The 27048-nt window shown below is 36.4% G+C and overlaps 1 protein-coding gene across 5 annotated transcripts in view; it reads right to left on the reverse strand.

The window, feature by feature from the left end:
• Positions 1 to 27048, reverse strand: part of C36H2orf88 (chromosome 36 C2orf88 homolog) — a 179037-nt gene that overhangs the window by 141056 nt on the left and 10933 nt on the right. For 3 of the 5 annotated variants that reach the window (XR_012025032.1, XR_012025031.1, XR_012025033.1), the window contains 2 exons: positions 23207 to 23276; positions 17719 to 18027 (listed from right to left, as the gene is read on the reverse strand). The gene's annotated coding sequence lies outside the window, so the exon portion shown is untranslated. Of the gene's footprint in view, positions 1 to 17718; positions 18028 to 20414; positions 20570 to 21383; positions 21992 to 23206; positions 23277 to 27048 lie in introns of all 5 variants that reach the window. The other 2 variants (XR_012025035.1, XR_012025034.1) reach the window with 2 other exon arrangements.

Genomic DNA, 27048 nt, shown 5'->3' on the forward strand with positions numbered 1-27048 from the left:
TGAGGCTCCGTTTATACTCCAAAAGAAATCTTTTTCTTAAGAAAAAAAAAAAGACAATCTTCCTATCTTCTGGTAAGGCAATCCTCTTAAAGCTAAAGAGAGTGTTTTATTACAAGAAAAAAAGTAATTTTAAAAGTTTGACATTTTAAAATAAGAAGAAAATATTGGAATAAAAACAGAAAAGGACTTTTCTTCAGAACGATAAATCTCTACAGTATTTCTCAAGCCTTCCCATCCAAGTATCTCTTCTTTTCATACAATCTTATTAAGATATAATTGACATATAGCATTGTATTAATTTTAGGTATACAACATGATGATTTGATATATGTATATATTGCAAAATAATTACCACAATAAACTTTAAGTAAAATATTATCAAATACAATATGGCATTGTTTCAAAAGAATAATATTCTATTATCAAGTAAGTTTTTACTCCAAGAATACAAGGATGATATTATATCAAGCAATCTGTTAACACACTTCCTACACCACCAATTAAAGGAGAAAAACTATATGATTATATAAATAGATGCTAAGACGCATCTGACAAAACCCAGCAGCCACTAATAAAAATCTAAGATGACTTAAATTTGATGAAGATTCTTTTCTAAAAACCATAGTAATTATCATCTTAAGATACAAAAATAATTTTAATCCAATATCAGATATCAGAAAGTGATAATACTATCTAGAAATTCCAAGAAACTATAATAAAATTCTACTAGAAGTAATACAAGAATCTACTTAGATGATTGAATGTAATAAAATAAATAAAATCAATAGCTTTTCTTTCTGTAATAACATAAACATTGAGAACTGTAAATGATAAGGCTATCTCTTTTACATAGAAATAATATCTATAAAGTGTTTACAAATCAGTATGGTATTGCATGGAAATTCAGTTATTAGGTATATCCTGAAAGAACTGAAAGCAAGGACTCAAACAGATATTTATACACTCATGTTCATAGTATTATTCATAATAGCCGAAAGGTGGACATGACCCAAATGGCCACTGATGGATGAAGGGATAAATAAAATGTGGTGTATACATACAATGGAAAATTATTCAGCCTTAAAAAGGAAAGAAATTCTGACACACACTATTACAACATTAATAAACATCAAAGGCATTGTGCCAAGTGAAATCGGCCAGTCAAAGGATACATACTGTATAATTTCAATGATATGAAGTAAAATTCATAGGTACAGAAAACAGAATGGGGAGAATGGAGAGTTACTGTTTAAGTGATACAGAGTTTAAGTTGGTGATGATGAAAAGATTCTGGAAATGAATGGTGGTGATGCTATGAATTGTGCACCTAAAAATGGTTTAAAAACCCGCTTAAGTTAAACAGAATAGATCTGAGTATCAATAACAAATGTGGTATCTCAATCAGTGGGGGGAAGGATGCTATATCTAATAAACAGTATTGGCTCAATTGGCCAATCATCTGTAAAAAATAAACCTGGATTTTGATCTCACATCACATACAAACTTAAATTCCAGGTTGATCAAATACTTATTAGTATTAGTAGAAAAGTTTAAAAATAAAAACATAAAATGTTAACATGTTTGACCAAGTTAAGATAACAACATGTATAAGAGATTATAAAAAATTCAACAGACTACACATTTAGGTGAAAAATATTTTCATTGTGGAGGTTCCTCAAAAAGTTAAAAATAGAAGTACCCTATGATCCAGTAATCACACTACTGGATATTTACCCCTAAAATACAAAAACAAATATAAGTCAAAGGGAAACCTGAACCCCTAGGTTTATTGCAGCATTATTTACAATAGCCAAACTATGGAAGCAGCCCAGGTGTCCACTGACAGATGAATGGATAGAGAAGAGGTGGTATATACAATGGAATATTATTCAGCCATAAAAAAGAATGATCCTGCCATTCGCAACAATACAGATGGAGCTAAAGTGTATAATGTTAAGTAAAATAAGTCAGAGAAAGACCATAATTTCACTCATATGTGGAATTTAAGAAACAAAACAAACAAGCAAAGGAAAAAAGAGAGAGAGAGACAGACTTAACTATAGAGAACAAATTAATGGTTGAGGGGTTGGGGGGCTGGGGACTTGGGGGGATGCGAGGGTGGTCGGTGAAGTAGGTGATAGGGATTAAAGAGTGCATGTATCGTGATGAACACTGTGTAATGTATAAAATTGCTGAATCACTATATCGTACATGGGAAACATAACACTATGCTAACAATACCAGAATTAAAATTAAAAACTTAATATAAAATACTTCCATTGCAACTGCCAGATAATAGACTGACTTCCGTGATACAGCAACAGCTCCTAAAAATTGCTAGAACAATACCATCCAGAATTTAAATGGAAAATGGATCTGAATAGAAAATTAATTGAAGAACATATCCAAATGTCCAAATATGTCCAAATTCCCTGTCTCCGCACACACGTCCACTCACATCAAGAAGTAGAATCTATTTTCTCTTCCCTTGAATCTGCACTATCCTTGTGATTTGCTTTGTAAAGTCATGTTAAACATCCTAGTCACAATAAATGTGATTCTCGAGAAATTAAAAGGACTAGCATCTTCTCTTTTAGCACTCAATCTGTCACGTCTCACAAAATCCCGGTTATGCTAATGAATGATCCATGGGAAAAGGGGCCATGGAAGGTGAGGCTGATGATCATTCCTGCCCCACCCAAGATCTGGATTGGATGTTCCAACTTCAGCCGCACTCTTAAATGAATGCAGCCCTATAACTGGCAAATGCACCTGTAGTGGGGAAATGTAATTTTAAAAGCAGTGAGATGACATTTATGTGACCATAGTGGGCCAAGAGTTTTCATTGTTTGCATGATGAGAATATGTAGGAAATAAGACTTGATGAGAGCTGTTTGGAGATGCTAACAATTGGCCCATGAAATTTGAAGAAGGGACTGTGACGTTATCTTACATGCTTATGGGTTGTCCTCAAAGTAATCTGAAAATACTATCAGATTTGAAAACTGAATTTGCTCGAGCAAAGACCACACTTCCTTTGTTGTGTCCATATTTATTTACGCCCGCAAGCAGAAGTATGATTTAAAGCAATAATCTTCCAACTTCCGTTCTCATTCCCCAAAAGAATTTTGAAAATCTACATCTGCATATCCCTTCACATATTTTTAGTTGATGTCTAAAACTGCTCACCAGAAGTTGAAATAATTATTAAAAATGTACACATATTGTAAATATTGACATTTAGAAATAAAACTATAACTTACTCTTTTAAACATATCCAAAGGAATCTTAATAGCATGATGGTCTCATATACATCATCCCCCATTTAAAAAATACAAACTCTTCTCTAAATATTCCGTTTCTACCTTTGGTCTCAAAGTTTCATTATACTTCCTTCTGAGATATTTATTTATTCGTATATTTATCTGAATGTAAATCTATTTGTAGAAGTCTTTTATTGATCACCTGTGGTAGATTAGGTTAATGGTTCCAAATAATGCTCTCCCTGTGTCTAAACCCTTTTCCTATAACTTCCTCTCTGACTCTGGACTTGGCCATACGACTTACATTGGCCCATGATATGTCAGAAAATGTGATGCTTGTGCATTTCTGCTCTCTTGGTTTCTTTGCCTTCACTGTGGGAACATGCCCAGGCTACCCTGCTGGCAAAGGAAACACAGAACAGGAAGCTCAGCAAAGCTGGCCAAGCTGAGGTCCCAGACATGAAAACCAGCAGACTCAGTGCTAATTGTAGACATAGAATTTGACCCACTAAGCCCAAATCAGTTAAGCCAAATTATAGAGCCATAAGCTAATTTAAGTGTGTATTTTCATATGCCACTGAGATTTTGTGATTTTTTTTTGTTATGCAGCTCTACTGTTGGAATAAGTGACTGATACACCACTCACCATATTTTCTAGACAACCACACTGACTTCAAATTCGTGATGAATTCTCAAATATTTGTTGAGTGAATCTCCAACAAAAACATCCTCAAATATTTGTTGAGTGAAATCTCCAACAAACTGAATTTGAAAGATTTTATTTATTTATTTTATGGAGAGAGACAGCACAAGCAGGGGGAGAGGGAGAAGCGGGCTCCCCAATGAACAGGAGCCTGATGCCAGGACCCTGGGATCATGACCTGAGCTGAAGGCAGACACAACTGTCTGAGCCACCCAGATGCCCCTAAATTGAAATTTAAGATTTTATTTTTATTTCTTATGACCATAAGGCTCTAAATTTTGAAAAAATTCAAATTCATGACTAATCTCACTTTTAATACTGCTCAGCAATCATGTAATACATCCTTTACCCACTCTCTTTTGGCTTTCCTAGATGATTTTCACATACCATCTCTTCTAAATCATAGTACCTCCCTTCACTGTTATTCAAAGTAGATGACCTTACTTCCTACTTCTTTAAGAAAATTTAAGCAATTAGGAAAGAAATTCCAGAACTATTATCTGTACCCACACATTCCCTTTTCCTGCCTATTACCATAGATGAATCATACTCATACTCTGATATAAAGCAAAATTCACCACTTGTATACCACATCCTACCCTATCTTACTCAAGAATATAGATCCAGAAATACTTCCTTGTTTTTTCCTAACTCATCAATTTGTTGTGACTTGCTCACTCCTACCAACATATATACATGATGTTATTTCTCCCATGTTTAAACAAGTGTATCTTTGGTCTGATTTTCCCCCACCAGCTGCGATCTCAATTCTTGACTCCTTTTCTGCAATAAAAACTTGTTACTTTCTGCTCCTTGAAACAGTTTATTCCCTTGATTTCTTCTCTTGGTTCTCCCAAGACCTACTGGTCACTACTTCTCAGGCCCCTTTGCTGAATCGTTCTCTTCTTCCCGAGCTCTTACTGTTGGTATATCCCAGGACTCGGTTCTTGATCTGTTTGTCTTCCCTGCCTACTCATTTTGTACATACTCTCAGTCTCAAGGCTTTAAATATCTCCTTGACAAGAGCTTCCAAATTAAAATCTCCAGCCTACACTTCTCTTCCAATTCCAGACCTGATTATCTAACTGTCTACTTGATATCTCTCTTTGGATATTTATAAACACCTCAATGTCATCATAAATTAAATTCCTGATCTTCCCCTCCAATACTGTTCCACTGCAGTCTTTCCCATCTCAGTTGATGGCAACTCCATTTTCTTGTTGCTCAGAACTAAAACCTTGAAGATATCCCTGACTCCTCTCTTGCCCACATATTCTTAAAAAATACATCCTAAATCCAACCATTTCTCAGAATTTCTTATTTCACTCCAGTTGGAGCCACTACCACATCCCAAGCAGTCCTAACAACTAAGCCTGTATTACTTCTTACCTCCTATAGTCTATTTACACAGAAGTCAAGAAGGAGAAAGCTATACCTCTACTCGTTATCCTCCAATGGCTCTCCATTTCACTCAGAGTAAAAAACAAAGTGCTTTTAAAAGGCTCTACAAGGCCTGCATGATCCAGTTTTTCCCACCCCAGTATTTCTCTATTCTTACTGCGTTTCCTCAAATTGCTCTACCTGCAGTCGTCTCCTAACTATTCCTCAAAATACAAGCAACTTAGAATCTTTGCCCTGCAATTCTCTCCGCCTGGAACCCCAAGTATCTACATGGCAAACTTCTACCTTCTTTGAATTTTGCTCAAATATCATCTTTTCAACAGTTTATCCCCATCTTCCTTTCTAAAGTTACAAATTTCCCCCCACCACTTCTATTACAAACCCCTACTTCCTAACCTCTAACTTTACTGCTTGACTTGCTCATTTCCCCAAAACACTTATGACTTTCTAACATACTGTATAATTTGGTTACTTATACCCCCAGAATATAAATTCCAAGAGATCAGGTGTAGGGAGATGTGTGTGTAATTTCTCTGATTCGCTGACATATCTCAAGAAACTAATAAAGTGGCCCAAAGGAGGTACTCAATAAATACTTGTTAAAAGAATCTTCAACAGGGACGCCCAGGTGGCTCAGTGGTTGAGCATCTGCCTTTGGCTCAGGTCGTGATCCCAGGCTCCTGGGATGGAGTCCTGCATCAGGCTCCCCGCAGGGAGCCTGCTTCTCCCACTGCCTGTGTCTCTCCATGTCTTTCATGAATAAATAAATAAAATCTTTTTTAAAAATCTACAATAAAAACCAGTATATTAACTAAGATTTTAAATTTTCGTTTTTATTTCTGATGAATATAAGGCTTAAAAATAATTGAAAATATTTTCAATCAGTTTGAGATATCAGAAAGTGATAATACTATCTAGAAATTCCAAGAAACTATAATAAAATATATAAAAATATAAAATTCAACTGGAAATAATACAAGAATCTACTAAGGTGATTAAATGTAGAAAATAAAGTGCTTTTGAAAGGCTCTACAAGGCCCTGCATGATCCAGCCTTTTCCCACCTTTTCTATTGGATTAGGTTAATATTGGAATCATTATTAGTATACAATTGATCAAATAATAAAACTATATATTTTAAACTGATAATTGTTAAGCTAGTAAAAAAATTTTTTGTATTGCCAGTGAGTTTTACTTAATATGTCTTGAAAAAATTGGTAGCACCAAAAAAAATTTCAGTTACGTTTTAAAAAGTTAGCACTTAGTAAACTTTACTTCTTTGGCTTTTCAAAGAAGCTTTTCTTTCCAGCTAATGACATGTCCTAGGGATAAGTCTAGCTAAAAATAATTTTTTTATGCTTCAACGTATAGAGGGCTGGTTTTAACATTCAGTATTTCTTATTAATGCTTTCTTTGCTTTGCTTTTAAAGTGCTCCCCTATGTGCACATACTCACGGATAGACGCTGGCAGCATGAAAGAGGCACAGTCCCTAAATGAAAATCATCATTCCCCTACCAACCCATTCTACTAAATATACTTCAGAACATCCCGGAACAGAACAGCCCAGCATGGGCCAAAATACTACATTCCTAACCTACTTTTCAACCATAACAAAAATAGAGAAGACAGAGAATTCCCTGTGGGGTGTGGTGACTCGATTAATCATTAACTAGGGCCTCTCTCTTTCCCGCTGATTTGGCTGCCATGTGAGCAAGTATCGTTCAGCTTTAATTTCAAATTACCTGTAGATTTTTGGGAGATCCGTCAATGACAGATAAGACACTCAGGGAATGTTGTTATTTCAGAAACTGCTGGGCTTGAGGTCTCTCTTAGGAGAGTCCCAGGCACGTTTCTTAGGGAATACATTCTTGCCATCAAAGTCTTGCCATGAATTTGAAGTCCTCTTCTTTGTTCAAAGCTCAGTGTGTAGGCTTTATTTCATAAAGTGAGGAAAGAGCTGTTAAGAACTGAGGTGAGTTCTCACTCAAATGAATTTTTAGAAAGAGTTGGAAATGAAGAATCCTGATTCCTTTGAAGCGATTCACATTCTTATATCTTCTAGAAAGTTTTCACATCCTTAAGAGGTAGCTTACCCCAATTTGAAGATTATTGATAAAATGCATTTCTTTCCTATGATAAAATGTATGCTGCTGTGGTTTTCTGACGTCCTAAACTACTGGAATTTTTTTGTAGTCAGATCTTACTCAGAAGATCTATTTATCTAAATCCTCATATAGGATCCCTTCATAATTTAAAAGCTGTTCCCTAGAATTTTGATTCCAGTTAGATTTTATATAGAGCTGCTCACTGAATCATCATCCGCTTTGAGCAGGAAGCTATGGATCTGAGTTAGGTATCTGACTGAGTCTGAGGGAGATCTTTCTTTCTTTCTTTTTTTATAAGATTTTATTTATTTATTTATGAGAGACACACACACACACACGCACAGAGAGAGAGAGAGAGAGAGAGAGAGAGAGAGAGGCAGAGACACAGGCAGAGGGAGAAGCAGGCTCCATGCAGGGAACACGACGTGGGACTCGATCCCAGGTCTCCAGGATCACACCCCAGGCCGAAGGTGGCGCTAAACCCCTGACCCTCCTGGGCGTCCCCCATGAGGGAGATCTTTCTTAGAGAAAGTCAGTTATGCTCCAGAAATGATGTCAAGGAATACCAACTTTATAACTGCAATTCTTGAATATTATCCAGTCCTCTGACACAATCTTTTCACAGAGTAATCACTCATTCATCTTGTGATTAAGTGATAAGAACATAAAATATTATATATTTAAGGCTATGTTTTTCTCACGAGACACATTAGAATATTTAAGTGGCCATCATTAGGTACTTTTAGTGCTCATCTGCACCTCCGCTGGATGATAACAGAAATTTATCTGATGGAATACCAGTATAGTATACTAAATATTACAAAGAAAGAAGGTTAAAGAACAAAAATGAAGATCAGAAACGGTATCTGCCTCCCTTCTTCCCGATCTCAACTAAAAAGACCAAGGGAAAGTGTAAAACTAAGGAAAAGGTGGGTTAGAGTTTAAAGCTAAGGAAAGTATGCCAAATGCTACAAACATTGAAAATATTTAAATAGAGTTCTAAACTAAACAAGGACACCTCAAGGAAGCTTGCTATGCACTTCCATAAGAACACAGCATTGCCTTTTGAGAATAAAAAAAGGCAGACTCTAAACTCCATGATCTTGTCTCCTAACTTAGGGAGAGAGAAAAGGGAAAACCATGAGACTTGTAGGGAACATGCTACTGGGCAACCTTTGTTTGTCTTTCTCTTCATCTCCCACCTCTTCCTCCTTAACCTGCTCCTTGTATATCTGCTGCTGTTTCTTTGCTGATTCCTTCCTTTGCAACAGGGCCTGTTGGGCACAAATGCCCTGCAGACCATGGTAAAGTGATTATAATCATATGATGGAATCATGTGATATAAATGGAAATTAGGTGGTATCTAGGGCAGAGGTGTGAAAAACAGGTGTTTGTTGCTCTCAAAATAAAAAGATAAATAAACATAAAATAAACAAATAATATGATTTAAAAGAAAAATATTTCCAAAATAAGAAGGATATTGATACTTAAGAGGAAAGTAGGTGTACTTCTGAAATAGATCTGCTGGAGAATAGTATTAAGTGATAAGGTAAGAGATAAAAAGGAGTTCACCATAAAAGACATTATGAGTGCATTGCAAAAAAATTGGCTTTTATTCTGTACAGATTAAAACCAGGAGAGGAAAAAAAAAACAGTAGAGGATTTTGAGTAGAATACTGATATTTTCTGACTTACATTTCCAAATATTCACACTGAGAATAGATTTTTCAAGAATGGATTTTTCAAGAGGTTGGTTATGTCATTGCAATAATCCATGCTCCCCTCCTACCCTCAATTGATGACATCTTGGACCAAGTTAAATCAGTGACAACTGTGAGAAATGATCAGGTTCTTGAAATTGCAAAGTCAGAGTTAATATTTGGTAACAGAATATATGGGATAATGAAAAAATGTCAATTAAAATGTATTAGAATTCCTAATAATAATCTGGAGGACAATAAGCAGCTATATAACTTGCCCCAGTATTTCTATTTTTAAGATTTAAATTATGAAAATATACAAATCCCAAAACATGCAGTTTATAACAGAAAACACCTGGAAATCATCTAAATGTCAAAAAAAAGAAACTGTTTACATAAATTATGGTAGAATGATCTAAGTAAATAACATGCAAATAGTAAAAATTAGCTCTAAAAGTACTGATATGAAGGATATTCATGGAGTTTAAATTAGAAATGTGGATGAAAAAAGGATACCCAAAAATGAACTTTTAAGAATGATAAACTAAAAGAGGTCAGTAAGGATCCCGATGCAAAAGCAACCTGTAGAAATCAATACCATTCCTATCAAAAAATGTAATGAGAAAAATCGTTTTCTGCTTTTAATTACAATACAAATTATAATTTATCTACGAATAAAACTAACAGAAAACATTAAATACCTTTTAGGAGGGGACGCCTGGGTGGCTCAGCGGTTGAGCATCTGCCTTTGACTCAGGGAGTGATCCCAGATTCCCCAGACTGAGTCCCATGGTGGGTTCCTTGCATGGAGCCTGCTTTTCCTTCCTCTGCCTGTGTCTCTACCTCTCTCCCTGTGTCTCTCATGAATAAATAAATGAACTCCTTTAAATAAAAAATAATTGTGTACTTTGAGAAACTAATGAGAATGAAATAAAAATTCAACAGGATAAGAAAAATAGAGATGAAGAAAAGGAAGATCTTGAGAAAAGAAGAGGGCAGAGTTTCTGGCTATAGCATAGTGATGTGCTCAAAAATAACCATTCCAGAACTCTGAAAATCAAATGAAGACATAAACAGTCTAAGAAGCACTTTAATGCTTGCCTTAGTGCTGAAAGTCTGGTAACAACAGTAGGAACATGTGGTGTTCTGGTCTGAAGCTGCGCCTACCACATCTGACTTGGTTTATGTGGAGGCCCTGGCATGTGGGCAAGCTGTGAGAATTGGGAGCTTCTTTGCTACTTTCAAAGGGGCTCACTTGATTGGGAATGGTGAATAATACCCATGCCAAGTGACACAGCTGATGGAACTGACTTCTCAAACTTTGGCCAATGGGGGAGGGCCAATAGCTTGACTCTACTTCCCCAAAGTCACAGTCCTGGTTGGGGCAAGCATATTACTGACAAGAATTTACTCATATGGTAGATGGGAGGCTCAAAAGGGCCTCACTGATGGTAAAACCTGAGCCAGATATGGAAATATCCTGAATGTGTTCCTCTGCCTATATAGAGATCTATCTGTAGATCACAGAGCTTTATTGGCCCAAGGTATTTGAACACAGTCTTTGTCAATCAATGGCAGACTACTGAACTATGCAGATGAAGGGTAGCTCCTAGAAAGCCAAATTTGAAAATAAAAACAAAACATTAAAAAAATAAACAGAGACATCAATGGTAACACTCCACAAGGGAGATTTCACAGAATAAGCCCAGGCATGTAACTAAACAAATGAACAAACAGAAATCCAGCACAACAACTTTGTGGAATTGCGAGGTGGAAAAGGGGAAGATTACGCATTCGAAATGTTACAGTATATTATTTAAAATGTCCAGTTCCCAACAAAAATTTATGGGATATGTGAAGAAACAGGAAAGTGAGATCCATACTTAGAAAAAAGGCAGTCAACAGAAACTGTGTCTGAGTGTCTTCTAATGCTCCTAGATGTTATTTAGCAAAGATTTTAAAGCAGCTACTACAAATATGTTCAAAGAATAAAGGGAGCCATGTATAAAGTGTTAAAGTATGACAGCAAAGAATCAATAGATTGAGATTTTCAATAGGGATGTAGAAATTATTAAAAAATGAAAGAAATAAATAGAAAATCTGGATTTCAAGATTATAATAAGTAAAGTTCAGTATAGGGGTTCACCAGCATATTTGAGATGACAGAAGAAAGAATCACTGAGGTGATGATAGACCCATCATAAATGATATAACCTGGAGAACAAAAAGAATAAGGACTGAAGAAAAAATAATAGAGCCTCAGAGATGTGTGGAACAACACCAGCTGTACCAACACACACATGTAATAAGAGCCCTTCCCCCCAAAAGTAAGAGAGCACAAGGGCAGGAAAATATTAGAAGAAATAATGGCTAAAAAATTCCTGAATTTTAAGGGAAAAAAATCTATAGATCCAAAAAGCCCAACAAACTCCAAGTATGATAAATACAAAAAATTCCATAAGTAGATGTATTATGGTTAAAATGTTGAAAAATTAAGAGAAATCTTGAAATCAACAAGAAAAAAACAACTCATCACATATAAAGTAGTCAATTAATCATTGAGTTTTCATTAAAAGAAAATGGAATTGAGAAGGCAGTAGGATAACATATTCCAGGTGCTGAAAGAAAAAATAGACAGCCAATAACTCTATATCTGACAGAACTATCCCTCATAAATGATGGTAAATCTCATTTACCTTAGAAAAAGAGTACCTTTGTCATAATAGTTCCAAGAAAAATAGAATTGAAAGTCCTCAGTTTGAATTGTCCTGGCTGGGGTCACAGATACATGCCTGGACCTCCAGACTCACAAAATGGATATAGAGAGGGGTATCTAAAGAATAATAGGGCACTATTACCATAAAAGGAAATAAATTCTGGGCACGCAAAAATAATAACAAACTTTTGGTCAGGTCATTCGCTGTACGAGGGAGGGCCTGACATGGTAAGTTTAGAGGATGGCTGGCTTGGTTGTCCATTGTCCCCCTCCTTCCCCTTTTGGTATTAGTAAAATTTTTATTTATGAAAATTATTTACTTTGTAGGGTTAGTAGAACTGCCAATCACAAGATTCTTACTACAAAGGTAGTCATGTGACCCAAGTTAGCCGATCTTTCCCGGGAAGTATAATCATTAGGTTTGAGGTACAAAGACCAAAGGTGGTTGTAACTGAGCTATCCAATGGTATGACCATTGATATCCTGAGGATGTTAGAAGAGATGGCCCAAGATATCTGACTTTCTAGTATTTCTAAAGGTGAATTCCTGCACTTCTAGAAGTCTAGCTATTTACCTCTTGCTTTGCTTCTGTGAGCAAATAAATATATAAACATAAATGTCCTTTTATTGACAATTTAAGGACAATTCCTATTGCAGGCAACCTCAAACCCTTACTAGTGGTCTGGTTTCATAGGCTTTCATAGGAGTCCACATTACCTCAGATGTCCAAGAACGAAGTTAGACATTTGTCAAAATCTATGCCTGACCCTAAAATAGTAATAAACCAAGACTGTTTCAGTCATTGAAAGAGGACTGTGAGAGGCTACAGTCCCCAAATAGATAGTACACAGTGTACTGTGTACACAAATCTGTACTTGTCTGCCCTACATAACCTACAGGTGTATTCCCTACTCCCTACTGTGTCAAAAAATTAAATTAACTAGTCTGATGCAGGGAAAAAAACAAACCAAATCAAATCAGATCAAATCAGATCATTCCAAGATAACTACTGAGAGAAATCATTGCTAGTATACTTGCCTTACAAAACAATACTAAAGTCAGTCTTCCAGGCTCAAAGAAAGTGACTAAGTCCACGGAATGAAAAGCACTACAAATGGTAAATTTGTGTGCTAATGTAAAAGGCCATAAAAATATATCTTTTCACACAAAGTTATGTTCTCTAACCATGAAGGAATTCAATTTAAAATTAACAAAGAAAAAAATTCTGAAATCCTGAAATATTTGAAAGTTAAACACATTTCAAAATAACCCAGAAGTCAAAGTAGAAACTACTAGGTAAATTAGAAAATATTATGAACAGGATGAAAAAAACCCCACAATATGCCAAAATTATTGGAAGAAACTAAAGTAGTGCTTTATAAGTATAATGACAAAAAAAAAATAAAGAGAAGACACAAATTATCAGAATTAGAAATAAAAGAGGGCATATCAATTCTGAAGCTGCAGAAGTTAAAGAAATTAAATAAAAGAATGCTTTATGCTAATGAATGACAAAAATCACATGATCATTTCAACAGACACATCCAAAACATTTGACAAAAAACAATGTCCGTTCATGATTTTTTTAAAAAGATTCTCAAAAAATCAGAAATAAAACATCCTAGATCTTAAAATGGTATTTATAAAAATCATCGCTAACATTGTATATAATGATGAAAAACACATACTTTAACCCTAAAATAATAAACAAGACAAAAATGTCTGCTTTCAAAACCATTTTTATCAACATTACACTGGAAATTCTGAAAGCTAGTGTAATAAGGAACAAAGAATAAGTTAAAGGCATCAGGATTATAAAAGTAAATTGTCGGGACACCTGGGTGGCTCAGCAGTTGAGTGTCTGTCTTTGGCTCAGGCTGTGACGCCGGGGTCCCAGGATGGAGTTCCGCGTTGGGCTCCTTGCATGGAGCCTGCTTCTCCCTCTGCCTGTGTCTCTGACTTTCTCTCTGTGTTTTTTATGAATGAATAAATCAAATCCTTTTTTTAAAAAAGTAAAATTGTTTTCTTTTTCAAAATTCCTTTGGCTATTCTACGTCCTTTGCATTTCTTTTTTTTTTTAAAGACTCTATTCATGAGAGACACACAGAGAGAGGGACCCTGGGACCTTGGGGTCACGCCCTGAGCCGAAGGCAGACGCTCAATGGCTGAGCCACCCAGGTGTCCCTGTCCTTTGCATTTCTATATAAATTTTAGGATCAGCTTGTCCACTTCTACAAAAAAAACATTTGCTACTAGCATTTTGATAGAGATTGCATGGAATATATAGATCAATTTAGACAGAAGGCCATCCTGATAATTGAGTCTTCCAAAATATAAAGATTAAAAATCTCTCTACTGATAGATATCTTTAATTTCTTCTCTTAGCAATGTTGTTTTTAGTATACAGGTCTTATACTTCTTTTATTAAACTTATTTGAGCCATCTTGCTCAATTTGTTTAAGAGTTATAGTAAATTTTTTGAGGATTCCTTGAAACATTCTATATTCAGAATCAAGGATATGCTTTTCTTGAGAGTGCTGAGCCTCTCTTAAAATAATCCCCACTTATATCATGACTATATTAGAGGAATACAAGTTCAGAATTGTGATATCTTCCTGCAGAATTGAAATTTGTATATAGTGGCTCTTTCTATCCCTAATGCTGTTTTGTGTGCCAGTTTGTCTAAAGGATGTATAATTACCTCAGTGCTATTTTGATTATTTGCCTAGTATATATTTTTTTCTATTCTTTACTTTTAATCTGTCTATATTCTCACAAGTTTTAATCAGTGAGTTTGGTTTATTACATTTATTGAGGCTACTTATATTTCTAGGCTTGTTTCTATAATCATACTTTATGCTATTTGTCCTGCTTTTCTTTTTTGCTTCTCCTTTTTCCTGGTCTTTATTTGCGGGGGGGTGAAAATTGAGATTTTTATACTAGAAGTTATGCACTCTATTACTATTCTCTTAGTGGTAACCTCTGAAATTTTATCATGCCTGCTTCACAGTGCTAAGACACTGTCTTAGCTCTCTGAATTAACTAGGGAAAAGGCTAATCTACTCAAAAATACAATGACTTAACAAAAAGTTAACGTCTCTTTCATGTAACAGTCCTGAAGTGAACAGTCCAGGCCAATATGGTGACTCTGCTCTATGAGGTATCTCAGAGCCCTAGCCTGCCTTCAAGTCCCTGCACTGCCACCTGCTAGGATGTTGTCCTCCTCTGCAGGTCACAGCTGGATTGCCACCACATCTACATTCCATGGGAAGAAGAAAGAGAGAAAATCCAGTACAGGCTATTTTCTTTTAAAGCAATGAGGCCAGGAGTTGCACACAGCACTTCTGTCCAATAGCGAGCTGTTAGTCATACAGCTGCAGGTCAGAATGGGGCACAAAGACTCCTGTTGGTAAGACCACACACCTACCAAGAAGGAGAGAAGAGATCTTTTGGGGACAACTAGGAGTCTGGCCATCTAAATACTTAGGTGTAATTTCTTCCCACACACAGAGAAAACTGACTCTATTTATAGAATATTATCCAAGATCCCATCTAATCCAAAATCCAAGCTACCTAGGTGCTGTAAAATTCTCTCCATTCAGTTCATACAGGGCTCCTCATAGTCCTGTGAAGCATCTGTTGACAGACATTATGTGAACCTGAGCCCTAATATGCAATGATGGAAAACCTTCTGGATAAAGGAAGAATGGGGAATACAAAGTGTTCCCTGGTCCAGTAAACGGGAGGAAATCATGCTGGGCAGGAATTATAAAGCCCCTCTTGGCCTAGTGGTCACAAAGCTTCCTTGGTTACATGCTGGTTCTGGTCTCTAAGAACAATTCCTTCACCATCTATGAACTCTGCCTCTGCCTTCTAGAGGTTCTCCATCGCTCCTAATCTGTGGCCATACCTGGCTTTGGAGAGAATGCAGGTAAAGTAAAGTGGAAACGGGGAGTGCACTATTGTTAATAGTCCACTTCATACCCAGGGTAGGTGTAGGATCCTCAGTGCTGCTTCTAAGATTGCACAGCCACTGACCTTCACAAGATATTACGTTTAGACTTGGTGGTGGAATAATTCTCAAAACAACTTTGGTTCTTAGGCTTTGGTTCTCTTGATTTCCTATTTGTTTATATGCCAGTAACCACATCAAAGTTTTTATTTTTTTTGGACAAAGTTTCTAAGCCAGCCTTTTTCTGGCTCCTTAGCCCTTCTCTTCCTCTTTCTCATTTTAATCATAGCTCTTTTGAAGCTATCTCAACAATAGGTTTAGGTTAGAAGCCAACACACTTTATCAGATCTTTGTCAAAGGGTTGCTTTTCTTTCTTGCAGGAAACTTTAGGGAAATGTTTCAGTTGTAGTTTTATCTCATGCTATTTCTTATAATTCATTACTAAAAGCAATAAGGAATATGTGTTGGCTGCTCTTGTTGCTTTTAGCAAGGTATTATAAGAAAAAGATGAGCTAAGGCAAAAATATGCCAATTTGGAAGCAGAGAAGGAAGGAGATAGAGAATCCAGAAATTTGAGCCTCACAAGCTGGAAAAAGCCAACTGCTTCTGTACCCCCAAACAACACAAGATCCACTGCCTCACTGCTAAGCCCTAAATTTTGCTAAGCCAAGTGTCCCATATTTTAGGTTTCTGTGATTGTTGCATTTGTTTCAGGAACCGATTTACTTAGCTTAAGGTTAAATTACTCTAAGAGAGAGCTCTAAGGGCGCCTGGGGGGCCCAGTCTGTTAAACATCTGCCTTTGGCTCAGGTTATGCTTCCAGGGTCCTGCGATTGAACCCCACATTGGGCTCCCTGCTTAGTAGTGAGCCTGGTTCTCCCTCTCTCTCTGCCTGCTGCTCCCCCTGCTTGTGTTTTCTCTGTCAAATAAATAAAATATTTTAAAAAGAAAGCAGAAAGAAAGAGCTCTAAAAATACAGAGTTTAATGTAAATTTCTTCCTTAAGTAATGGTCCTAAGATATAGTCAGGTTAGCAGTATGGCTCTGCTGTTAGTCACTCAAGGATCAACGTGATTCCATTTTATTGTTACACTATTCCCTACAGTCTACATTTCTAGAGTCAAAGCTAGGTCTCTATATTGTTCATGTTCCAAATATCAAAAAAAGGAAAGAAAAATAAAAGGGAAAGAGAAGTCTAGGACAAGCGATTTTCTTTTAAGCAAATAAGGCGAAAGGTACACACATGACTTCAACTCATATTACTTTTTTTTAAGATTCTATTATTTACTTGAGAGAGAGAGAGAGAGAGCACAAGCATGGGGAGTGGTAGAGGGAGAGGAAGAAGCAGGCTTCCCATTGAGCAAGGAGCCTGATGTAGGGCTCTATCCCAGGACCTCAGGACCATAAACTGAGCCAAAGGCAGATGCTTAACCAACTGAGCCACTCAGGTGCCCCTCCAACTCATATTAGATTGGTCAGAATTTGACATATGGCCACATATGCAAGTTGCATAGGATGCAAGGAACTAATTGAATGGGTATATGCCCAGGAAGAAAGGGAGATCAGATTCTAAATCTGATCCTAAATCCAATCTCCTTTTTGGAGGGATACCACACCTACAAATTCCTGCCCCCAAATAAAAATACCTTAGAATACTTTAACTAAAGTTAACTCCTTTCAACTTCTATGATTTTGCTCAGAATTTTTTTTTGGAGACCCCCCTCAAAATAGATACTGTTATTTTTATATGGATGTTTGTTTAGACTTACATGTTTACCAATCTATACACACCCATTTTTGTCATTGTATTAATTTTTTTACTGCATAATAAATTACCATAAATTTAGCAGCTTAAAACAACACCTGCTTGCTAACTTACAGTTCTCTATGTCAGAAGCCGGGCAAGGCAAGGTGGGATTCTCTGCAAAGAGTATCACAAGGCTGGCATCAAACTGTCACTAGATAAGTTCTTATCAGGAGGCCTTGGGGAAAAATCCTCTTCCAAGCTCATTCTTTTTTGTTGGCAGAATTTGGTTCCTTGGGGTTGTATGACTGAGGTCCCCCTTTTCTTGCTGATCATCATTTATTGGTCCGTCTCAGCTCCATTCCACATGGCTTCCTTAGGCAGGTCACTGCACGGAAGTACACTTTCAAGGCCATCCAAGGAGTGTCACTTTAGCTTTCTCTTCTACAACCAGATAAAGATAAATATATTTTAGCATATGTATATGCTAGCTTCTCAATTTCCCTTTGAATTAGTCATATCGCTGAGTCAAATAAAATCTTTGATATTTGTTCATTCTTATTTATATGAGTTGTGTTTTTTCTTAACATGTTTGAAAGTTACTTTTTTAAAAGATTTATTTATTTGAGAGAGAGCAAGAGTGAGCGTGAAAGCCCAAGTAGGGGGAGGGGCAGAGAGAGAAGGAGAGAAATCTTCAAGCAGACTCCCTGCTGAGGATGGAGCCCAACGTGGGGCTTGATCCCAGAACCCTGAGCTCATGACCTGAGCTGAATCAAAAGTTGGCCACTTTACCAACTGGGCCACCCAGGCACCCCAACATGTTTAAAAGTTTACTTTAATAGTGGTAGCCAATAAAGAAGATAGGTAGCCAGAGACTGCCCTATTGTAAAAACTGCTAGTCATTCAGGACCCATAGAAAAATGGGTCTGTAAACCAGATTTTTAGTGCCTCACTATTAAATATGAATGAATTTTAGACCGATGTATGAAAAAATAGCAAAAAGAAGAAATCAGGTTAAGAGGAAACTAAGAGAATGCTAGGAGCAGAAGAAAACTCTAAAGAAATAACACTTAAATCTTCAAAAAAACTCAGTTCTGAGCAAGATGGAGTAAACATATTCAACCCTATTTCTCTTGCTGATTATCATGAAAACCCCATGGACAAAATATATAAGGCAATTACCAGAAGACTCTGAAGGGTGAAGAAAAGAAGACAGACTATCTAGGGACCATGAAAATTGAAAAATTACCTGTGTGAGTATGCTGCTTTGGTTTGTTTGTCTCCTATATATACAATGGGCACAGAAAAAAAACAAAACAAACAAAAATCCCAAAAAAGCCCCAAGGAAAATCTTACCCAAAGGACTAGGAAGAGGGTGGCTCTGCAGAATGGAATTCTTTTTAAAATATCCTCCCAAGTGAAGGTAACATCACGAGAAACATCTTTGTCTCCATGCCAGACACTGGTGATGGAGCCCTATGGATAATTCCCACCTTTACTAAGTAGAAGAGCAAAGAGCAGCATCTTGCCCCCTCCCAAATTAGAGAGTGAGAGAAAGATTAGAAAGAGAAGAGAAAAGACACTCAACATCACTAATCATCAGAGAAACAGAAATAAATAAAAATCACAATTAGATCACACCTATTAAAGTTATCTTAATAACCTTATTATTTAACCCATTATTTAAAAAATAACAATTATTGGTGAGAATGTTGAGAAATCAAAATCCTTTTCTCCTGTTGGTGGGAATGTAAAATGGTGCAAGCTGCTCCGTAGAACAATATGTTGATTCCTCAAAACCAAAACAAAACTACCATATGATCCAGCAGTCCCACTTCAGGGTTATTTATCCAAAGGAATTTAAATCAGAATATCAAAGAGATATCTGTACTCCCATGTTCATTGCAGCACTGTTCATAATAGCCAAGAGGTGGAAAACCCCAAATACCTATCATAAATAAATAAGGAAAAGGTGGCATATACACACAAAGGAGTATTAAGCCATAAAAAGAACAAAATTCGGGCACCCCAGTGGCGCAGCGGTTTACTGCCACCTGCAGCCCAGGGTGTGATCCTGGAGACCTGGGATCGAGTCCCACATCAGGCTTCCCTGCATGGAGCCTGCTTCTTCCTCTGCCTGTGTCTCTGCCTCTCTCTCTCTGAATAAATAAATAAATCTTTTTTAAAAAATAAAAGAACAAAATTCTGTAATATGCTATAGCATGGATGACACTTGAGGACATCATACTAAGTAAAGTAAGTCAGTCACAGAATGACAAATATTGTATGGTTTTATTTACATAAGGTTTCTAAAGCAGTCAAGTTAATCAAAGCACAAAATAGGATGATAGTTGCCAGGGGCGGGGGGGAAGGAGTAAATGGAGAGCTCCTGTTCAGAGGATATAAAATGTCAATTATGCAAGATGAAAAAGCTCTAGAGATCTGCTCTACAACATTGCTGTAAAAGTAAGTAATACTATATATACACTTAAAGTTTATTAGGAGGGTAAATCTCATGTGATTTTCAACACAATTTTTTAAAAAAGTGGTACAGCATTTTAAAAGTGCTAAAGGAAAAAAAAACAAACTACAACCTGTAACCCAGAATTGTATAGCAAGTGAAAGGTGCAAAAGCAATTTAATGGGAAAAGTATAATACTGGAACAATATGACAAATTACCTATGAAACAATTTCTATAGGAAGAAGAGAGGGAGAAACTGAGAGAAAGCAGAGACAGAGGAAGGGAGGGAAAGAGAGAGGGAGGGACAGAGAGACTGAGATTGAGAAACTCAACCTAAACCTCCTCTTTAAAACCACTTTATTGGGGCACCTGGGTGGCTCGGTGGTTGAGCATCTGCCTTTGGCTCAGTATGTGATCCTGGGGTCCTGGGATTGAGTTCCACGTCGGGCTCTCTGCAGGGAGCCTGCTTCTCCCTCTGCCTATGTCTCTGCCTCTCTGTGTCTCTCATGAATAAATAAATAAACCTTTAAAAAAAACAAAACCACTTTACTGAGCTTCACACCTTATACAAAAAGTAACTCAGTATGGATCATGGATCTAAATGTAAAATGTGTAACAGTAAACTTTTAAAAGAAAATCTTCATGACTTAAGCAAAGAGTTCTTAGACATGATATCAAAAACATAATTCACACAAAAAAATCAGATTCATCAAAATTAAAAACTTTGCTGTAATACACTCTTCAGAGAATGATAATACAAGCTAGAGACAGGAGGAAAATATCTGCAAAACACATATAGGCCACAGGAGAGAAAAAGATAAGACAATGAAAGAATCCACTCAGGTCATCAATCATCTAAAAAAAATTTCAGAAAAAGAGAAGAAATTAAATTGGGAAGAAAGTATCAAAGAAATAATACAAGAAAATCTCCCAAAACTAAAGAATATAAATCCCAAGCCTGAAATTACTCAATAAATACCCAGTAAAATGAAAGAAAAATTCCAGAACAAGGAACAGTATCATAAAATCTTATAAAACTGGAAATACAGAGAAAGTCTTGAGAAATTCCTTAGAGAAACAACCATTAATATGCAAAAGATCAAGAATACAAATGGCATTGGACTTCTCACCAAAAACCTTAGTCTCCCATTATTACTAGGATAAATTAAGAACAAAAACCATTACATGGCCTAAAGGGCTTGGTCCTAGACCTGCTCAGATCTCGAGGCTCATTTCCAGTTTTATTTCTCTTTCATTGTTACTCTGGCTTATTTTCTCTTCTTTCCCCCTGCAAAGCATTTATACTTGTTGTTTCCTTCCTATAGAAACTCTTCTCACCTCAACTAGTTTATTTCACTTTCTTCACATCTCAGTTCGATCTTCCTTTCTGCACATTTATGTTTTTAGGGAAGTCATTGATTCAAATTCTCCTCTTCTATGCTTGCAGAGTTCTATATGTCACCCCACATGGTACTTAGCTAGCCATGATTTTATTACTTATTCATTAATCTTCAGATGTCATCTTATTTGAAATATCAGCAATAGTTGATATTTTATCAGTCCATCCTCTTAGAAGCATTGCCTTTGCTAGGCTCCCACAATCCAACACACTCCTTTTACCCCTTAAATTCTTGGATATTACGTCATTTCTTTTGAGATTCTTCCAAGGTCCATTGCTTTGAAATGTCAGAAAGCGGTATGCCTGGGTGGCTCAGCGGTTGAGTGTCTGCCTTTGGCTCAGGGCGTGATCCCGGAGTCCCGGATGGAGTCCCACATTGGGCTCCTTGCATGGAGCCTGCTCTCCTTCTGCCTGTGTCTCTGCCTCTCTCTGTGTCTCTCATGAATAAATAAATAAAGTCTTAAAAAAAAAGAAATATCAGAAAGCTCCAAGGTTCACTCTAAGGCCTCTTTTATTTTCTCCCAGCACTCATTCCAGTGACTTCACCCTGTCTCAATGGATTAAATACCATTGATAAAACAAATGAATACCAAAATTAAATTTATAGCTTGGGTTTCTCTTCTGAGTCCAGACTTGAGTGTCCAAATGCTTATCTACTTGAATGCCTAATAAGCATATCAAATCTTTTCAGACAAACATCATTTTCAATGTAGCATTCAAAATTTGAAGTTATATATCAATCTGAGATGAGTTTAATCTATAAAAGCCCTCTGGAGGTCTCCAGCTGAGAATAGATATTTGTGTGAAAGTTGATGGTTATTAAACTGAGTTAATCCAGAGGAAAACATTCAATTATATCTGAACACTGTAAGCTGAGAAAGGGGGGAAAATCACTTTGTATCCCTACATTAGAGCAAGGACAGTGATCTATCTTATTTACCATGTTATATTTAGTATCTAGCAGAAAGATTGACATATAGAAGACACTAAATAAAGATTTTCTAATTAAACAAATAAATATGACTTAGCCACTTAGTATATTGTTGAAGACTATATACTAAAGTGGAATGTAAGGAATTCATGAAGGAAGAAAGCCAAATGGCCAATAAATATATAAAAAGATGATCAACCTAAAAAAAAAAGGTCAACCTCAGGGCACCTGGGTGGCTCAGTCAGTTAAAGATCTGATTGCTGATTTTTGCTCAGGTCATGATCTCAGGGTCATGAGAATGAGCCCCACATCAGGCTCTGCACCAAGTGGGGAGTCTGTTTGAGATTCTCTCTCTCTCTCTCTCTGCCCTTTTCCCCTCCCCTTGCTCTAAAATAGATAAATCTTAATAAAAAAGATAATCAATCTCATGAGTTATCAAGAAAATGCAAATTAGAGCCACAGAGAGATAGATTTTCATTCTTGCTATAACTACAAAATTTTTAGTGTCTGACAATACTAAGTTTTAGTAAGGATGTGCAGAAATAAACTTTTATATGTTAATGAATATAAATTGGCCCAAATACTTTGGAGAGCAATTTGGCAATATCCTATGAAAATATGCATATCCTATGACCAGTATTTCCACTCATAAGCACATCACACAAAGGAATTCTGCATAAGGGCATAACTCTTGCATAAGGGCATATGTGGAAAAATATTCATGCCATTATCATTTAAAATAGCAACATTTTGGGTAATCTCAATGGCCCTTAACAGAAGAATAAATGAGTAAACTGAGGGAGTATATTAATGCAATAGAATATTACTCACAGTGAAAATGAAGTATTTATGTCTCAATACCAATATATGGCATAAACACAACATTGAGCAAACAGGCAAGCTGCAAAAGAATACATGGTGGTAAAATTTACATTAAGTTTCAAAACATGCAAGCAATACCATATTGCTTAAGAGATACATATTTAGTGAAAGTATCCTAAAAATACAGGAATGATAAATATCAAATATATAAACTTTGGAGGAATAGTGGAAGAAAATATAATCCAGGAAAATTACATACATTTTAATTCTGTTAGTAATGTTTTATGTCTTAAGCTGGGTAGGAGATATATAGGTGTTTACTATGTATTATTTAGTTTTCCTGAATCTTTTTTGGTAATTCAGAAATGGCTCCTAAAATTTCTTTAGCAATTAAGAAAACCTTGCTACATATATAAGTCTAATAAAAATGAGTACCTAAAACTCAGGTCAAAATGTCTATAACTTTAATTCAATGAAATTTAGTCATTTCTAATGATGGTGGATAGGATGTGGGCAAGAAAGTAAAAATATAAAGTAGTAATGCTTTTATGATGCATTTACATTTGTATGTATATATGACACATGTGTAATATGTTTCAGAAGCCTTATATATATGTTTATTCTATTTGACCCTACATGTATTTGGATAGCATAAAAAAATTTCTATGTGGATATTTCTAAATTTTTCTGTAGTAATGTATTGTTTGTACGATAAGCTTTTTCTTAAAAGATGGAATTTAGAGTAAATAAAAGAAAATAACTGAACCTAACCATAAAGAGAGACTGTAAAATATAGACTAGTCGAAAAGTCATGTCTCTGGTACTTCTATTACTAAGAAAGAAAGGAAATTGCAAATTGGTAAATACCTAGCTGTTCTTACCAGTCCACTTGCAGATTCCCTTTACTTATTTTCCATGGAATTATATGAGTTACTTGAATCTGTGGTAGTTTTTAAATAATTTCTGTGAAATTCTTAGCTACCCTTTGTTGTAACAGAAATTTTTTGGATGATAGTAGATTCATGTGAAATCTTAACAAATAACCCAGCAAGATTCCATGTACCTTTACCCAGTTTCCACTAATGGTAACATCTCACAAAACTACAGTTTGGTATCAAAACCAAGATATAGACATTGACATGATCCACCAATCTTATTCAGATTTCCTTAGTGTGTATTTATTTCTACATAATTTGTGTATTTGTGTATTTATTTCTACATAATTTTATCACATGTATACGTATTCACCACCACAGTCAAGATACAGTTTATGTGAATCCTTTGTGTTGTTCTTTTATAACCACTCCCACCTCACTCCCGACTCCTCCTCCCATCCCTAACTCCTGGTGATCAATAATCTGTTCTCCATTTCTAAGATTTTGTCATTTGAAAATGTTCTATAAATGCAATTGCACAGTATGTAACATTTTGGGACTCTTTCCCCCCACCTCCCTCAGCGTAATTCCCTGGAGTTTAACCAAGTTGTTCCATGTATCAATAATTCCCTTTTATTAGTGAGTAGTATTCCATGGATATACCAGTTTGTTTAATCATTCACCCACTGAAGGACATCAGGGTTGTTTCCAAAACAAAGTATGATAGGTTTATACCACTATATTATGGTCCAAATTTTGTTTAAAAAGATCCAATATATACAGTGAAGCATCTTACATAGAGCGCTTTTGAAATGTTTTAAATGGATTTTTATGTAAAGTTACTACAGTTTAGTTGAGATAGTATAGTTCAGTCATTTTATTTTAATTTTTTTAAATTTATTTATGATAGTCTCTCACACACACACACACACACACCGAGAGAAAGAGGCAGAGACACAGGCAGAGGGAGAAGCAGGCTCCATGCACCGGGAGCCCGACGTGGGATTCGATCCCAGGTCTCCAGGATCACGCCCTGGGCCAAAGGGAGGCGCCAAACCGCTGCGCCACCCAGGGATCCCTAGTTCAGTCATTTTAAAATGACAAATACACGGTCACTGTGAAAGTTCAAACAATATCAAAGTATGTAACAAAGTACTTTGATTATAAAGTAAATGTCCGCTTTTATCCCTCAATGCTAGCTAGCATCTCTTATCTTCACAGAGTTGACTAATGTTAATGGTTTAAGATTAGTGTATTTATTGTGGATCTGGTCAAATTTAAAAGTTTTTAAGTTCGTTATTTTTCATTTGAGAGAACTCATATCTGCTAGTAATTTTTTCTTTTCTAATAGTCATATTGTTTTCATTTCTTCCTTTATAATAATCTTGAAAATGAAAAAATAGGTAGCATCTTTAATTCCTGCCTTTAGTGTTTCTAACGTGAACACACTCATATTTTAATAGGTTTTTCAGCTGTTTTCATTTTTTATATAAGATTGATAAAATTTTCTATGAAAAGACTAATTTGTATGAAAATTCATTGTATATGTCTATATATATATATATAGTCAAAATAGTCTTAAATATGTCCTAGTGGAGTCTGACACTTTGTTCTTAAAACACCTGTAAAAAGAAAAAAAACTTGGAATAATGAGGTAGATGAAATCTACTATTGAATTCTGACCTACGGGGCAGCCCCGGTGGTGCAGCGGTTTAGCGCCACCTGCAGCCTGGGGTGTGAACCTGGAGACCCAGGATCGAGTCCCACGTCAGGCTCCCTGCACGGAGCCTGCTTCTCCCTCTGTGTCTCTGCCTCTCTCTCTCTATGAATTAATTAAAAAAATAAAATCTTAAAAAAAAAAAAGGAATTCTGACCTACTGAATATATAAGCTTCACCAGCCCTTATATAAAAGTAAATATGTTTTTTTCCTGGAAAAGAATGACATATCTTTTAGCGTTAAGACAAACAAACAAACAAACTGTTCTCTGGCTAGTATGCTGAATGCAGTCCTACTTGAAGTAAACTTCACCAAGACCAATAAAGTCTTAAAGTATGTTAAACATACTCCTAAGCGTGAAGCCAGTATGGATGGTAGTGTCTAGCACAGCAGATGTGGTCCTTTGGGCAGAGACCAAGCTCAAGCTCCCTCCTCCTTCGCCTGGCTCTCCACGTTCTCCTCCCAGGGAATAGTCATTAATTAGACATATTCCACAACAAATACTGGGCCATGTATATGTGGGAAGATTGTGGGCATGGGTCCTTTCCTCTCTTCTCTTCTTTTCTGTAAGGCTGGAATTGGTAGGAGGACCTATTTAGCAGTAGTAGGAATTAGGGATGTAGTCTGACAGGTCCCCACACTTGTCTTATGTATTAAGTGGCCTCTGAAACCCAAAGAGGCGGAATTTGGGCATTTATAAGTATTGGCCAGATTGGGCAAAGCCCCAGCGTCAACCTCGAAAACTGGTGTGGGCTGGAGTGCAAACTGGGCATTATTTGGAATGGAAAATAGACCAGGCATGAATTTTTGATCAGGTCTGGAATTGGAGTTAATCAGTGGCCTCTTACTGTTACACTTTCATAAAAAATAGCAGGGAATAGCAAGTGAGCAGCACGCAGTGGGGGGACAAGGGCTTTACCGTCCTGACCCTGATGCCCTCTGGTTAGCCACGTGGTAGGTCTCACTCAACAGAACAAAAGCTGTCTGCATCAGCGTGTTTCTTTTTAAAAACAAGTCTCTGCCAGATGTGAACAAGCCTTAGTTAGTGTCCAGGAAACTGACCAATTACACTAATTTATCCTCATCTCTGGAAAAGCAAGACAGCCTCTCTTTCGCAGGATAGAATCTCTTCTGCTTTATCCTAAGACTGGATCCTGCGAAACCCTAGGTTAACAGATTGGAAATAGAAAAGTGATGGGAGGCGGGGGGCGGAGGGAACACTAAGCTCACTACACTCCTTGATCTTCCCTGGGTTTAT

This window comes from Canis lupus, chromosome 36, assembly GCF_048164855.1.
Source record: "Canis lupus baileyi chromosome 36, mCanLup2.hap1, whole genome shotgun sequence".
NCBI lineage: Eukaryota > Metazoa > Chordata > Mammalia > Carnivora > Canidae > Canis > Canis lupus.